The 16,102-nt window shown below is 47.6% G+C and overlaps 1 protein-coding gene across 1 annotated transcript in view; it reads right to left on the bottom strand.

Annotated features, from left to right (window-relative positions):
* NOC3L (NOC3 like DNA replication regulator) overlaps positions 1–16,102 on the bottom strand; it is a 433,719-nt gene that overhangs the window by 367,545 nt on the left and 50,072 nt on the right. The gene's annotated exons all lie outside the window — the stretch shown is intronic.

The following is a 16,102-nucleotide window of genomic DNA, read 5'->3' on the forward strand; positions in this document are numbered from 1 at the left end:
AATGCACGTTTTTGTGAAGGTAGGGTGAGCCTTGATGCATTTGTTCCCACAATCAGGCAAACCTATTTCTATAATATACAGTGCCATAAAGGACTGAATTTGAAAGGAAAGGAACGTGCCCTAGTGTAACTAGAACACGTCAACGCCGCCATGCACAGTTTTCTTATCAATAATTTTACAGCAAATGTTGCACTGATATTAACAATGATGTCAAAGAAGAGGTCACGTATGATGTGATATGTGGAGCAAGTAGCAGTGCGTGGCAAAGGAATGAGTTATAGTTTTTTTGCTATAACTGCTGTATGTCTATGGTTTTGTGTGTGTGTGTAAATTCAGAACGTCCTGTACTGTCCTTGTAACCTTTGGGTTGTTTTATTGAATATATATATATTTTTTTTTTCCCCCCACTAAAAAAAAAAAAAAAAAAAGAAGGTTACAGAGATGTTATAGTTAGGCTCACATTTTAAACATGAAAAGCCACAGAACTTAAGCTGCTATAGTTAGTTATTATCACCACCTCCCCCAGGTCAACATGATAAAAAAAAGTTAGGGGGGTCATGTGGACACCCTCCACCGCATCTCCCCTTTCCCCTTCAGGTCCTGGTAATCACCACCTCCTGAGGACAACATTAAATAAATATATGGAGGGACCGCACAGACCGCCCCCCACACCAGGTCTCTCCACCTCCCCGGGGCAACATAGTAACAATTGTTGTGGGGGAGGCCACATAGACCACAAGGACCACCACCTCCCCAGGGCTACATAATGACAATTGTTTGGGGGGGCGGAGGCACGTGGAACCCCCATACGCCAAGCCAAGGACCACCACTCCCCCGGGGCTTCATTAAATTAATATAAAGGGGGGGGGGGGCATGCGAATAGCAGCAAGGTCCACCACCTCCAACATTACAATAAAGAGGGGGAATTGCATCGACCCCCAGGACCCTACTGTAAAGAAATGGCTCCCTGTTGCAGTTACCCCCCACTTTTTGCCTGATACTGATGCTGACTTGACTGAGAAGTGTGCTGGGACCCTGCTAACCAGGCCCCAGCACCAGTGTTCTTTCACCTAAAATGTACCATTGTTTCCACAATTGGCACACCCTGGAATCCAGATAAGTCCCTTGTAACTGGTACCTCTGGTACCAAGGGCCCTGATGCCAGGGAAGGTCTCTAAGGGCTGCAGCATGTATTATGCCACCCTAGAGACCCCTCACTCAGCACAGACACACTGCTTACAAGCCTGTGTGTGCTAGTGAGAACAAAATGAGTAAGTCGACATGGCACTCCCCTCAGGGTGCCATGCCAGCCTCTCACTGCCTATGCAAGTATAGGTCAGTCACCCCTCTAGCAGGCCTTACAGCCCTAAGGCAGGGTGCACTATACCATAGGTGAGGGTACCAGTGCATGAGCATGGTACCCCTACAGTGTCTAAACAAAACCTTAGACATTGTAAGTGCAGGGTAGCCATAAGAGTATATGGTCTGGGAGTTTGTCAAACACGAACTCCACAGCACCATAATGGCTACACTGAAAACTGGGAAGTTTGGTATCAAACTTCTCAGCACAATAAATGCACACTGATGCCAGTGTACATTTTATTGCAAAATACACCACAGAGGGCACCTTAGAGGTGCCCCCTGAAACTTAACCGACTGTCTGTGTAGGCTGACTAGTTCCAGCAGCCTGCCACACTAGAGACATGTTGCTGGACCCATGGGGAGAGTGCCTTTGTCACTCTGAGGCCAGTAACAAAGCCTGCACTGGGTGGAGATGCTAACACCTCCCCCAGGCAGGAGCTGTGACACCTGGCGGTGAGCCTCAAAGGCTCACCCCTTTGTCACAGCCCAGCAGGGCACTCCAGCTTAGTGGAGTTGCCCGCCCCCTCCGGCCACGGCCCCCACTTTTGGCGGCAAGGCTGGAGGGAACAAAGAAAGCAACAAGGAGGAGTCACTGGCCAGTCAGGACAGCCCCTAAGGTGTCCTGAGCTGAAGTGACTCTAACTTTTAGAAATCCTCCATCTTGCAGATGGAGGATTCCCCCAATAGGGTTAGGAGTGTGACCCCCTCCCCTTGGGAGGAGGCACAAAGAGGGTGTACCCACCCTCAGGGCTAGTAGCCATTGGCTACTAACCCCCCAGACCTAAACACGCCCTTAAATTTAGTATTTAAGGGCTACCCTGAACCCTAGAAAATTAGATTCCTGCAACTACAAGAAGAAGGACTGCCCAGCTGAAAACCCCTGGAGAAGAAGACCAGAGGACAACAACTGCCTTGGCTCCAGAAACTCACCGGCCTGTCTCCTGCCTTCCAAAGAACTCTGCTCCAGCGACGCCTTCCAAGGGACCAGCGACCTCTGAATCCTCTGAGGACTGCCCTGCTTCGAAAAAGACAAGAAACTCCCGAGGACAGCGGACCTGCTCCAAAAAGACTGCAACTTTGTTTCAAGAAGCAGCTTTAAAGAACCCTGCAACTCCCCGCAAGAAGCGTGAGACTTGCAACACTGCACCCGGCGACCCCGACTCGGCTGGTGGAGAACCAACACCTCAGGGAGGACCCCCGGACTACTCTACGACTGAGTACCAAAACCTGTCCCCCCTGAGCCCCCACAGCGCCGCCTGCAGAGGGAATCCCGAGGCTTCCCCTGACCGCGACTCTCTGAAACCTAAGTCCCGACGCCTGGAAAAGACCCTGCACCCGCAGCCCCCAGGACCGGAAGGACCGGACTTTCACTGCAGAAGTGACCCCCAGGAGTCCCTCTCCCTTGCCCAAGTGGAGGTTTCCTCGAGGAAGCCCCCCCTTGCCTGCCTGCAGCGCTGAAGAGATCCCTTGATCTCTCATTGACTAACCTTGCAAACCCGACGCTTGTTTCTACACTGCACCCGGCCGCCCCCGCGCTGCTGAGGGTGAAATTTCTGTGTGGGCTTGTGTCCCCCCCGGTGCCCTACAAAACCCCCCTGGTCTGCCCTCCGAAGACGCGGGTACTTACCTGCAAGCAGACCGGAACTGGGGCACCCCCTTCTCTCCATTCTAGCCTATGCGTTTTGGGCACCACTTTGAACTATGCACCTGACCGGCCCTGAGCTGCTGGTGTGGTAACTTTGGGGTTGCTCTGAACCCCCAACGGTGGGCTACCTTGGACCAAGAACTGAACCCTGTAAGTGTCTTACTTACCTGGTAAAACTAACAAAAACTTACCTCCCCCAGGAACTGTGAAAATTGCACTGTGTCCACTTTTAAAACAGCTATTTGTGAATAACTTGAAAAGTATACATGCAATTGAAATTATTCAAAGTTCCTAATGTACTTACCTGCAATACCTTTCAAACAAGATATTACATGTTAAATTTGAACCTGTGGTTCTTAAAATAAACTAAGAAAAGATATTTTTCTATAACAAAACCTATTGGCTGGATTTGTCTCTGAGTGTGTGTACCTCATTTATTGTCTATGTGTATGTACAACAAATGCTTAACACTACTCCTTGGATAAGCCTACTGCTCGACCACACTACCACAAAATAGAGCATTAGTATTATCTCTTTTTACTGCTATTTTACCTCTAAGGGGAACCCTTGGACTCTGTGCATGCTATTCCTTACTTTGAAATAGCACATACAGAGCCAACTTCCTACATTGGTGGATCAGCGGTGGGGTACAAGACTTTGCATTTGCTGGACTACTCAGCCAATACCTGATCACACGACAAATTCCAAAAATTGTCATTAGAAATTGATTTTTGCAATTTGAAAAGTTTTCTAAATTCTTAAAAGACCTGCTAGGGCCTTGTGTTAGATCCTGTTTAGCATTTCTTTTAGAGTTTAAACGTTTGTAAAAGTTTGAATTAGATTCTAGAACCAGTTTTAGTTTCTTAAAAAGTATTCCAACTTTTAGAAGCATAATGTCTAGCACAGATGTGAATGTGGTGGAACTCGACACCACACCTTACCTCCATCTTAAGATGAGGGAGCTAAGGTCACTCTGTAAAATAAAGAAAATAACAATGGGCCCCAGACCTTCCAAACTACAGCTCCAGGAGCTGTTGGCAGAGTTTGCAAAGGCCAACCCCTCTGAGGATGGCAACACAGAGGATGAAGATAGTGACTTGGAGGAAAATTCCCCCCTACCAGTCCTATTTAGGGAGAACAGGGTCTCTCAAACCCTGACTCCAAAAATAGTAGTCAGAAATGCTGGCTCCCTCACAGGAGGGTCCAGCCTCTCTGAAATCACTGAAGGTAACTCCAGTGAAGAGGACATCCAGTTAGCCAGGATGGCCAAAAGATTGGCTTTGGAAAAACAGATCCTAGCCATAGAAAGGGAAAGACAAGAGATGGGCCTAGGACCCATCAATGGTGGCAGCAACATAAATAGGGTCAGAGATTCTCCTGACATGTTGAAAATCCCTAAAGGGATTGTAACAAAATATGAAGATGGTGATGACATCACCAAATGGTTCACAGCTTTTGAGAGGGCTTGTGTAACCAGAAAAGTGAACAAATCTCACTGGGGTGCTCTCCTTTGGGAAATGTTCACAGGAAAGTGTAGGGATAGACTCCTCACACTCTCTGGAAAAGATGCAGAATCTTATGACCTCATGAAGGGTACCCTGATTGAGGGCTTTGGATTCTCCACTGAGGAGTATAGAATTAGATTCAGGGGGGCTCAAAAATCCTCGAGCCAGACCTGGGTTGATTATGTTGACTACTCAGTGAAAACACTGGATGGTTGGGTAACTGGAAATGAAGTGTATGACTATGTTGGGCTTTATAATTTGTTTATGAAAGAACACATTTTAAGTAACTGCTTCAATGAAAAGTTGCATCAGTATCTGGTAGACCTAGGTCCAATTTCTCCCCAAGAATTGGGAAAGAAGGCAGACCACTGGGTCAAGACTAGGGTAACCAAAACTTCCACTGGGGGTGACCAAAAGAAAGGGGTTACAAAGCCTCCCCAGGAGAAAGTGGGTGACACTAGAAACAAAGAAAAAGAGTCCCCTGTAGGCCCCCAAAAACCAGACCAGGTGGGTGGGCCCAGAGACACAACCCAAAACAAAGGTGGGTACCAGGGTAAGAGCTGGGATGCCACTAAGGCATGGTGCCATAACTGTAAACAGACAGGGCACCACACCAAGGACACTTCTTGTCCCAAAAACAAACCCCCTAGCAAAATCCCAGGGGTGACCAGTGTAGCCATTGGGGATGACTCCTCAGATGAGGAGGTCTTCATAGCCTTCAACTGGAAAAAGGGCCCAACAGGTGAGTTGGAGATTCCAGAGGGAAGTAGACACTTCCACCACCTACAGGTGAATGGAATCCCAGCCACTGCCCTGAGAGACACTTGTGCCAGTCACACTATTGTGCATGACAGGCTGGTGTTCTCAAACCAGTACATCCCAGGTGAGATGGCCAGAGTAAGAGTTAGCCCAGACAGGGTCACTAATAGGCCTGTGGCTCTTGTGCCCATAGAAGTGGGTGGAACTTCTAGCTGGAGAAGGGTGGTAGTCAGTACAGACCTCCCCCTTGATTGTCTCCTTGGAAATGACTACCCAGAGGTTAGTCAGAGCCTAAGAGAAGAACTGGTCCAGGGCCAGTCCTCTCCCAAGGATTCTGGAGTGCCTGCCACTGCAGTGAATGCAAGTAGGCCCCAGAAGAAAAAGAAAAGGAAACAGAGTAGGAAAGGTGGACAACCTTTAGCCAAGGTTCCAGCAAGCCAAGGAGATTCTGCTCCAGTAGGGGAGAACTCCAAAAATGGCTCTGATAAAGTCCAACCTGACCCACAAGAAGTCCTGGCTAGTCAGGCAACTGTTAAGCCTGAGTGGGTGGCTCCTCAGCTAACAGAAGAAAGAGTGGAAGAAGGGTGTTTACTACAAGATGTGGTAACCCCCCACTCTAATACAGCAGACAGGCACCCTGAACCCAAAGAAGCCTGTAACTTAGCCCCTTCCCTTGTAGGTGAAGAACTAAAGGTGTGGTTCTGGGCACTGACAGCTGTCAGTGGCCTCTGCTGGGTGTTAGCCTTTATGGCTGCACTATCCTTGGCATGGTGGTCTGACCCCATGCCAAATAACAAGTTAGGCCCCCTGACCCTGTTGGTCATGGTGGGGTTACTCCAGCTCTGGGTAACCTCTTTGGGTAAGCTAGGGGTGACCCTGGCTAAGATAAGATTAGCAGAGGTGGATTCCTCTGACCTCAAAATAGAGAGAACGGGTAAAGACATAAAAAGCACAGACAAGAGGCAGTTCAGACTAGGTCCTATCACTGTGGAAGTGGGTCAGTTCCCCAGAGGGAATGACCTGAACAGGAGGATGTAAGGCAGAGTAGGCCCTGCAACAAACCAGCCTATTTCCTCTACTCTTCCTCGCCTGACAGACTAGGAAGACTCTCCCAGCTTTGGCTGAGTCTCCTGGCCTGTGGGCTGGGGGGGGCTTGTGTAAAGAAATGGCTCCCTGTTGCAGTTACCCCCCACTTTTAGCCTGATACTGATGCTGACTTGACTGAGAAGTGTGCTGGGACCCTGCTAACCAGGCCCCAGCACCAGTGTTCTTTCACCTAAAATGTACCATTGTTTCCACAATTGGCACACCCTGGCATCCAGATAAGTCCCTTGTAACTGGTACCTCTGGTACCAAGGGCCCTGATGCCAGGGAAGGTCTCTAAGGGCTGCAGCATGCATTATGCCACCCTAGAGACCCCTCACTCAGCACAGACACACTGCTTACAAGCCTGTGTGTGCTAGTGAGAACAAAATGAGTAAGTCGACATGGCACTCCCCTCAGGGTGCCATGCCAGCCTCTCACTGCCTATGCAAGTATAGGTCAGTCACCCCTCTAGCAGGCCTTACAGCCCTAAGGCAGGGTGCACTATACCATAGGTGAGGGTACCAGTGCATGAGCATGGTACCCCTACAGTGTCTAAACAAAACCTTAGACATTGTAAGTGCAGGGTAGCCATAAGAGTATATGGTCTGGGAGTTTGTCAAACACGAACTCCACAGCACCATAATGGCTACACTGAAAACTGGGAAGTTTGGTATCAAACTTCTCAGCACAATAAATGCACACTGATGCCAGTGTACATTTTATTGCAAAATACACCACAGAGGGCACCTTAGAGGTGCCCCCTGAAACTTAACCGACTGTCTGTGTAGGCTGACTAGTTCCAGCAGCCTGCCACACTAGAGACATGTTGCTGGCCCCATGGGGAGAGTGCCTTTGTCACTCTGAGGCCAGTAACAAAGCCTGCACTGGGTGGAGATGCTAACACCTCCCCCAGGCAGGAGCTGTGACACCTGGCGGTGAGCCTCAAAGGCTCACCCCTTTGTCACAGCCCAGCAGGGCACTCCAGCTTAGTGGAGTTGCCCGCCCCCTCCGGCCACGGCCCCCACTTTTGGCGGCAAGGCTGGAGGGAACAAAGAAAGCAACAAGGAGGAGTCACTGGCCAGTCAGGACAGCCCCTAAGGTGTCCTGAGCTGAAGTGACTCTAACTTTTAGAAATCCTCCATCTTGCAGATGGAGGATTCCCCCAATAGGGTTAGGAGTGTGACCCCCTCCCCTTGGGAGGAGGCACAAAGAGGGTGTACCCACCCTCAGGGCTAGTAGCCATTGGCTACTAACCCCCCAGACCTAAACACGCCCTTAAATTTAGTATTTAAGGGCTACCCTGAACCCTAGAAAATTAGATTCCTGCAACTACAAGAAGAAGGACTGCCCAGCTGAAAACCCCTGCAGAGGAAGACCAGAAGACAACAACTGCCTTGGCTCCAGAAACTCACCGGCCTGTCTCCTGCCTTCCAAAGAACTCTGCTCCAGCGACGCCTTCCAAGGGACCAGCGACCTCTGAATCCTCTGAGGACTGCCCTGCTTCGAAAAAGACAAGAAACTCCCGAGGACAGCGGACCTGCTCCAAAAAGACTGCAACTTTGTTTCAAGAAGCAGCTTTAAAGAACCCTGCAACTCCCCGCAAGAAGCGTGAGACTTGCAACACTGCACCCGGCGACCCCGACTCGGCTGGTGGAGAACCAACACCTCAGGGAGGACCCCCGGACTACTCTACGACTGTGAGTACCAAAACCTGTCCCCCCTGAGCCCCCACAGCGCCGCCTGCAGAGGGAATCCCGAGGCTTCCCCTGACCGCGACTCTCTGAAACCTAAGTCCCGACGCCTGGAAAAGACCCTGCACCCGCAGCCCCCAGGACCGGAAGGACCGGACTTTCACTGCAGAAGTGACCCCCAGGAGTCCCTCTCCCTTGCCCAAGTGGAGGTTTCCCCGAGGAAGCCCCCCCCTTGCCTGCCTGCAGCGCTGAAGAGATCCCTTGATCTCTCATTGACTAACCTTGCAAACCCGACGCTTGTTTCTACACTGCACCCGGCCGCCCCCGCGCTGCTGAGGGTGAAATTTCTGTGTGGGCTTGTGTCCCCCCCGGTGCCCTACAAAACCCCCCTGGTCTGCCCTCCGAAGACGCGGGTACTTACCTGCAAGCAGACCGGAACCGGGGCACCCCCTTCTCTCCATTCTAGCCTATGCGTTTTGGGCACCACTTTGAACTATGCACCTGACCGGCCCTGAGCTGCTGGTGTGGTAACTTTGGGGTTGCTCTGAACCCCCAACGGTGGGCTACCTTGGACCAAGAACTGAACCCTGTAAGTGTCTTACTTACCTGGTAAAACTAACAAAAACTTACCTCCCCCAGGAACTGTGAAAATTGCACTAAGTGTCCACTTTTAAAACAGCTATTTGTGAATAACTTGAAAAGTATACATGCAATTGAAATGATTCAAAGTTCCTAATGTACTTACCTGCAATACCTTTCAAACAAGATATTACATGTTAAATTTGAACCTGTGGTTCTTAAAATAAACTAAGAAAAGATATTTTTCTATAACAAAACCTATTGGCTGGATTTGTCTCTGAGTGTGTGTACCTCATTTATTGTCTATGTGTATGTACAACAAATGCTTAACACTACTCCTTGGATAAGCCTACTGCTCGACCACACTACCACAAAATAGAGCATTAGTATTATCTCTTTTTACCGCTATTTTACCTCTAAGGGGAACCCTTGGACTCTGTGCATGCTATTCCTTACTTTGAAATAGCACATACAGAGCCAACTTCCTACACCTACCATCTCCCTAGGGCTAAAACAATAAAATAAAGCAGGAGAGCTGCATGGACCCCGCCTCCTCTGGCACTACCTCCCCGGGGCTACATTAATTAAAAAAACGGGGGACCACACAGACCAAGCCCAAATAATTATTTTAAAATAGGAAGGGGGTGGCCACGTGCCCACCCTCCTTAGGCTGATTTCAGCCCTGGGACCCCCATGCTGGTCTGGGCCACGTGTTTGTGGGTGACCTGGCCTTACCCAGGACACCCATAAAGACCTAAGGGGACCGCAGTGGGATCCTCAAGGCCCCCGCAGGCCCACTGTCTCCTGTCTCCTGTGGGAGTCTTCATTGGTTCCACATGCAGGGGGCAGCTGCAAATAGCAGCTCCCTGCATGCTGCCTGCATAAGATGAAATCTCTGCTGCGGACTGTTTGCTTTTGCTTGGTGGAAACTGTCATAGCTCTCACAAATAAAAGTAAACAGCTACCCTCCCAAGGTGTGCACCTCGGGGGCAGCAGAAGCCGGCCCTGGGTGGTGGTGCTTCGTAGGACCATATATGGCTCCAGGGTGTGATCCTTTCATCGGCACGGACCAGCCTGGGGAAGGTGGTGGTCCCCGGGCCAGTATAAGGCCCAGGAGGACGGCTGCACAGCTCTCCTGTTACATTTTTAATAAAGTTATTGGCCCTGGGAAGGTGGTGGTGGTGGTCTCCGCAGCCCGGGGTGGACTGTGCAGGCCCCCATCATATTTTAATTGCAGCACTGGGGAGGTGGTGGTCATTAGGGCAGATCTGCATGACCGCGTTTCTTTATTCCCTTATTGTAGCCCCAGGGAGGTGGTTGTCCCTGGAGCCTGAAGGGGTCTGCATGCCCCCCACCTCATACTTTATTTTATCCCTGGGTAAGTGCTGATACCTGGGGCCATGTGGTCCACGCAGCTCCCCGCTGTCCCCCCGAGGAGGTGGTGGTCCATGGGACTTCAATAAGCCCTAGGAAGGGTGCCCCGTGCATCCGGTCCATTTATTTTATTAAAAACTACATGCCACTGGGACTGGTGCACGCGAGAGCTATGTAAACTGTAAGTATGGGGCCCCATTTTTTCATTTATTTATTTTTAAACTTTGAAGGATCTGGGACTCAAACAGCTAATTTCTTCCTTGAATTTAAAATAAATAATGATTTTTGTATCCTTAGGGGGCTCCAGGGGCACTTCTGGATCAAGGCTAGGGGGGTCAGGGTATACATACCCTGCCCCTTTTCCTTTTTGGGGGGGGGGGAGAGGGGAGGCCATCCCGGTTTGAGTCCCAAAAAGGCATGGCTGCCAACACTTTTTGTTTAAAGTGTTAGCAACCAATCAGATCTCAGCAAGAGGACTCCCTGGATCTGTGGCTACATATATTTATAAAACGAGACTCAGCACAAATGTACATCCACTTGTGAAAGAAGGAAAAATCTCCTTATGTATCTTCACATCCTTATGCAGCACCATATGTAAACATTATCTCATCGACCACGTCTTCTTTTGACATGATTAGACATGACATGATTAGTTTTATTAGTTCACTTGTGATTATCTATATATAACTTCACGCACAGTGAAAACAGCCATAGTCAACGCGTTTTGTCCAAAAGGACTTCTTCAGGGCTCGCAGGTCACACAAGATGTTCCTCTAAATGCAATTCGATACAGCGACAGAGATCGTCCTTTCGGACGAAACTCATTGGCTATGGCGACAGATATCTTCCCAAAAGTTTCAAAACTCAATTGCCAGTCACTTCAGCTGCTGTCTGTAGAGTTTCGGGGTGATCCATCTAGCGGCAGCCGAGAAATAGAGGGGGTCTCAAAATGCATTTTCCCCCTACAATCTCTCATAGGGATTTTAGACATGATTACAGCCCGAACCACTAAATGGAATTATGCTGAATTTGGCATAGATAGATCTTGGTACAGAAAGATCTCTGTTTGTAATCTGGAGTAATTCTGTTCAGAAGTTTCGGAGTTTATAAAGGTAAAAGATTTAGGTATATCTATAGACGCTGATTTGCTCTGAGTCCTCTGTGGATCTGGGTGGATTCACGGATTCATGCGCCAACAGCAATGCCGTGATTGGCTGGCCACAACCTGAGAGGAAAGTTGCAGCTGACATTTTGTTAATCAGGAGTCAGTTCCCAGTGGGGAAACTAAAATTTAAAAGTGATAAAAGGGGTAATGGTTGAGGTACCTTGACCGCATGGAATCGATGGAAGGGTCTGTGAGGGACCCCTCATGGGCAAGACATTTACCAAAAATGGGTATTTCTGAGCGTGCGAGAATCCACGGATCCTCTAGGATTCACACCCATGCCCTAGAGTAACTATAACTTGAGCCTTCACCATGCACTGCTATTACGCCACATATTACATCACTCATGACATCTTTTATGACATCGTTGATAATATCACTGCACCATATGCAGGGACATTGCTGATGAGAGATCTGTACATGGCGGGGTGTGGGTTATAGTTCCTTTAGGGCACAATTTATAGTTACTTGAGATAACTATAACCATAACTGATGAATTCTATGGTTTTGTGTGTGTAAAATCTGAACCCAACATAATGTCCCTGCAACCTGTGTTTTTTTTCCAGTTTATATATATATATACACACACACACAAATATACAATAGCCATATATGTGTACATATATATTTTTATGTACATATATATGTACACACACACACACATATATGTATATATATATATATATATATATATATATATATATATATATATAAATATAACAAAATAGCCAGGTATAGTTTTTTATATATAAACAGGGACAGTTGCATTTATGAAATAGGCAGAATGGATACATCGCTGGGCAACGTACAGAAACAGTTGTAATGTGGTTTTTGGGCCTAGGCCTTACTATCCCAGCCCACGGGACACTGTTTTAGGCAGTCTTTTGTTAACTCTATCAAGTTTGCATTCCAAAAACTAGTCTAAGCTCACTGCATTGGTGTGACGCAAAATGATGCGACCCCCCTGACAGAATGTGAAGAGGGGTCCCTGGGTCTCCCATATCTCACAGATGTTCATTGACCTTGGACTGATTGAAGCCTCCAAACCCCACCCCACAAAGGAAGGATTGAGGGGCCTCTGAAATGGTGCCCACGGTCACCCGCGCTGCATGATGAGACTTTTCCTCAAACACAGCTTTCCAGGATCCTGCGTACAGAGAGCTATTTAGTGCCCATGAACATAAATGAGTGCACCACAAAGCAGTTCTTCCCAAACATTTGCCGCGCACAAAAAGTACAAAATGACAAGCCTTGAAATCATCACTGTGAACAAGAAGATATCAGCTTCGTGCAATACATACAAGCCATGGTGTATGTAGTGTTGCACAGTTTATGGACGAGGTACCACGAAACATTACATCATATATGCCAACAGACCTGATTTTTGAAGTCACAAATGGCTCTATTTTAGCTGCCTCCCGTCTGAAATTTCCCTTGCTTCAGTAGACGTCAACTGGGAAAACACATTTCCCCGATTTTTTTTCTTCAAAATCTTGGCATGCATGTAACATGACCAACTCGGTGACAGTGCTCATTCAAAAGACGTAAACTGCACTTAATGCTTAAAGGCAGCAGAGGGCGCTCTACACAAATAGTTCAGCACACTGACGAAACGATTAAGGTGCAGCAGTCCTGTATCAATTTTACCTAATGGAGAAACTATGGACTGGTCTAAATCAAAACAAGAATTGGCAAAGCCAATAGATCTCGCCTAAGCAAAATCTGCTGGTGTTGCCAATGTACTAAGTCACGCTGTACACCAGTGTGGCTGCTGTTCAGCATAGCTAAAATTTTGTGGCATAGAGGATAGTGTGTGGAGTGTCAGAGTTGAATGACAAAGAATGGAGTTGAGTGTTGTAGAGTGGAGTGGCATAGAGTTTTGTGTACTGGAGTGGCATAGAGAGAAGTCAGGTAGAGTGGCGTAGAGAGGTATACTGTGCATTAGTGTAGAGATTTGCAGAGTGTAGTGGCTCAGAGTGCAGCAGCATACAAGTCACTGGTGTGATTGCAGCATCGCGTAGAGTGTTGCATAGTAGAGTGCAGTGGTGTGGAGAGAAGTGGAGTATGGTGTAGTGGTGCAGAGTAGAGTGGCAGAGAGTGCAGTGGCACACGGTGGTGCAGAGTAGAGGAGCAGAGTAGAATACACTGCCATACTGTGCCGTGGCATGGAGTGTAATGATGCAGAGTAGAGTGGCGTAGAGTGCACTGTTGCAGAGTAGACTGTCAGAGTGGAGTAGCATAAAGTTGAGAGTTGCTGATTGGAGCAGCATAGAGAGCAGTGGTGTAGAGTGAAGTGCAATGGCGTAGAGTGCTCCACAGTAGAGTGCAGTTGAGTAGAGTGGACTGGTTTAGAGTGCATTGCATAGAGTGTAGTGACAAAATGCGGTGGCGTAGGATGCAGCAGCATACAATGAAGCATAGAATGCAGTGGCGTAGATTAGAGTTGTGCATAGTAGAGTGAAGTGGCACAGATTGGAGTGATGCATAACAGAATGCAGTGACATGGATTGGTGCAGAGTAGAGTGCACTGCTGCAGACTGGAGTGATGCAGATTAGAATGGCATTAAGTGCAGTGCCATAGAGTGTAGTGGTGAGGAGCAGAGTGGCAGGGAGTGCAGTGGCATACAGTGGTGCAGAGTAGAGTGGCATAGAGTGCAGGGGCATAGAATGCAGTAATACTGAGTAGAGTGGCGTAAAGTGCATTGGCACAGAGTGCAGTAGTGCAGAGTAGACTGATGTACAGTGCAGTGGTGCAGAGCAGAGTGTAGTGGCATTGTCGCGTAGGCACTCAGTATTCTAATGAGATTACTGGATTTCGAGTGGCAGAATCGCCTTCGGTGTGGGAGACTGGAGCGACAGGTGTCACCTTGAACCCAGATTGGAGCGACAGGTGTCACCTTGTGGTTAGACTCAATCTGGGTTCTGCTCCGGCTAACTAGCCGTGCCTCATCTCTACCCCAGGGCAGGGATGATTGGGCAGCCGAGCGCATGACATAACTGGTTTCTCAGGGAAGCTGTGGTCACTCGGGTCTCATCCTTTTCTCTCAGTTACAGGAGTCTCACATACAAAATGACAAACAGAGGCAGTATATATTTCAATAATGCTTTAATAAAGCGACTGCATCTTTGATGACAAAGCGTGAACTGCAATAACCAGGACGATACAGTATGACAAGATAAAAATTGTGACAAGGAGAGTGAAACATAAAAATAATGCTACCATTTTGTCACTAGAGTCAACAGACTAATTCCTACCTAGGCTATGATAGAGCACAGCGTGTTAAGCTCTAATTCTGCCCTTCAGGTTCCCCTGGGAAGACATCATCCCCCATACCTGAGCAAAGGCCTGAAGTCTGCAAAACAGCTGTAGCAAAGTATTAGGCAATCAGCATACAGTCGTGGTTCTCTGGCTGGAATCTCCCTCTAATGTGTAAGGGGCAAGTGTTTTTATAATGAAACAGCTGATGTTCTAAGAAAATGTCCCTACGTAAGGATGTGTATTTTCTATAAATGTCAGAGACTAAACTTATACCACGTTAACCGGCAACCTATCTTGCTGCAGCCTTGGAAGAAGCACAGAGTGAGCAAGAATGTCTTGTTTGAGAACAGAGTGCTGGCCTAGGCAAAAACAGTCAGATAGAGAGAAAATAAAACAAGACCGTAAAAGTGGCTACTGTAACAATAATATAGCAAAGCCAAATAAAATATATCTAGGTTAAAGTGCATATCAGCAGGCCTAGTTAAAATAATGTGCATGGAACTATAAATAAAATGGCTTCACAGCAGCATAGAGTAGAATATTTCAGAATAGAGTAAAGTGGTGTAGAATAAATTGTTTCAGAGTAGAGTTAAGTGGCGTACAGTGGAGTGGTGCAGGTTAAAGTGCAGTGGTGTACATTAAATTGGTGTAGAGTGCAGTAGCCTAGACTGCAGTCGTTCCGAGTAGAATAGAGTGGCCTACAGTGGATTGGCATACAGTGCAGGAGCGTAGAGTTGAGTGTTACAGAGTAAAGTGCATTGTGCAGAGTGTACTGGCATAGAGTACAGTGGCATAGAGTGCAGTGTTGCAGGGTCGTGTAGAGCAGAGTGGTGTAGAGTGGAAGTTGTGCAGATTAGATTGGAGTGGGCTAGACTGGAGTGTTGTAGAGTGCAGTGGTAAAGTGTGCACTGGCATAGAGTAGGGGTGTAGAGTAAAGTGACAGAGCAGGGATGCAAAGTGTAGTGGCATACACTGTAGGGGTGCAGAGTGGAGTACAATGTGGTGACACGGAGTGCTGTGGTACAGCATGGGGTAAAGTGGAGTAGAGTGCAGAGATGAGGAATGGATGTGGAATGTGTAGAGTGGAGTGATGTAGATTGGAATATGCTTGGTGTGGTAGCCCACTGCCAATACAGACAACACATTTTCAGTTGAAATGACCATTACTTTTGTAAAAACACACAGTTTTACTAATAAAACTATTCAGTGCACAAATGATAATGTGTGGCAATGGCATCGCCTAGTGTATTTTTTTTTTTAATCACATTAAATTATGTGTTTCCAACACACTTTGGAATAAACAAAAAATGTGCTTCATTTGTGCGTTCCTAATTCTGAAATACTTGCACAGTTCATTTAAATGTTGCTATGTGCTAGAGAAAAACCTTTCCTACCCCCAGTATCCAGCATGATTGTCACATAAATCCCCTCACTTTGAAGTTAGAGAAAGAAAAGTTAACACCAAGCTCCCTTGAAAGACAGAGCCTGACATTTGATCTCGGTCTATGAATGCACAGCAAATGTGACAAGATAAGAACAAGACTTACAGGCCTATTTACAAAAAGAAAAGGACCACTTGTGGAAGAATACAAGAGGAGTTGGTGTAAAAAGGCTTTACTCCTAGGGAAGGACAAACTCACCCTTGACAGCCTAAAACAAATGAAGCCAGCAAATAGA

This window comes from Pleurodeles waltl, chromosome 6 (assembly GCF_031143425.1).
Source record: "Pleurodeles waltl isolate 20211129_DDA chromosome 6, aPleWal1.hap1.20221129, whole genome shotgun sequence".
Lineage (NCBI taxonomy): Eukaryota > Metazoa > Chordata > Amphibia > Caudata > Salamandridae > Pleurodeles > Pleurodeles waltl.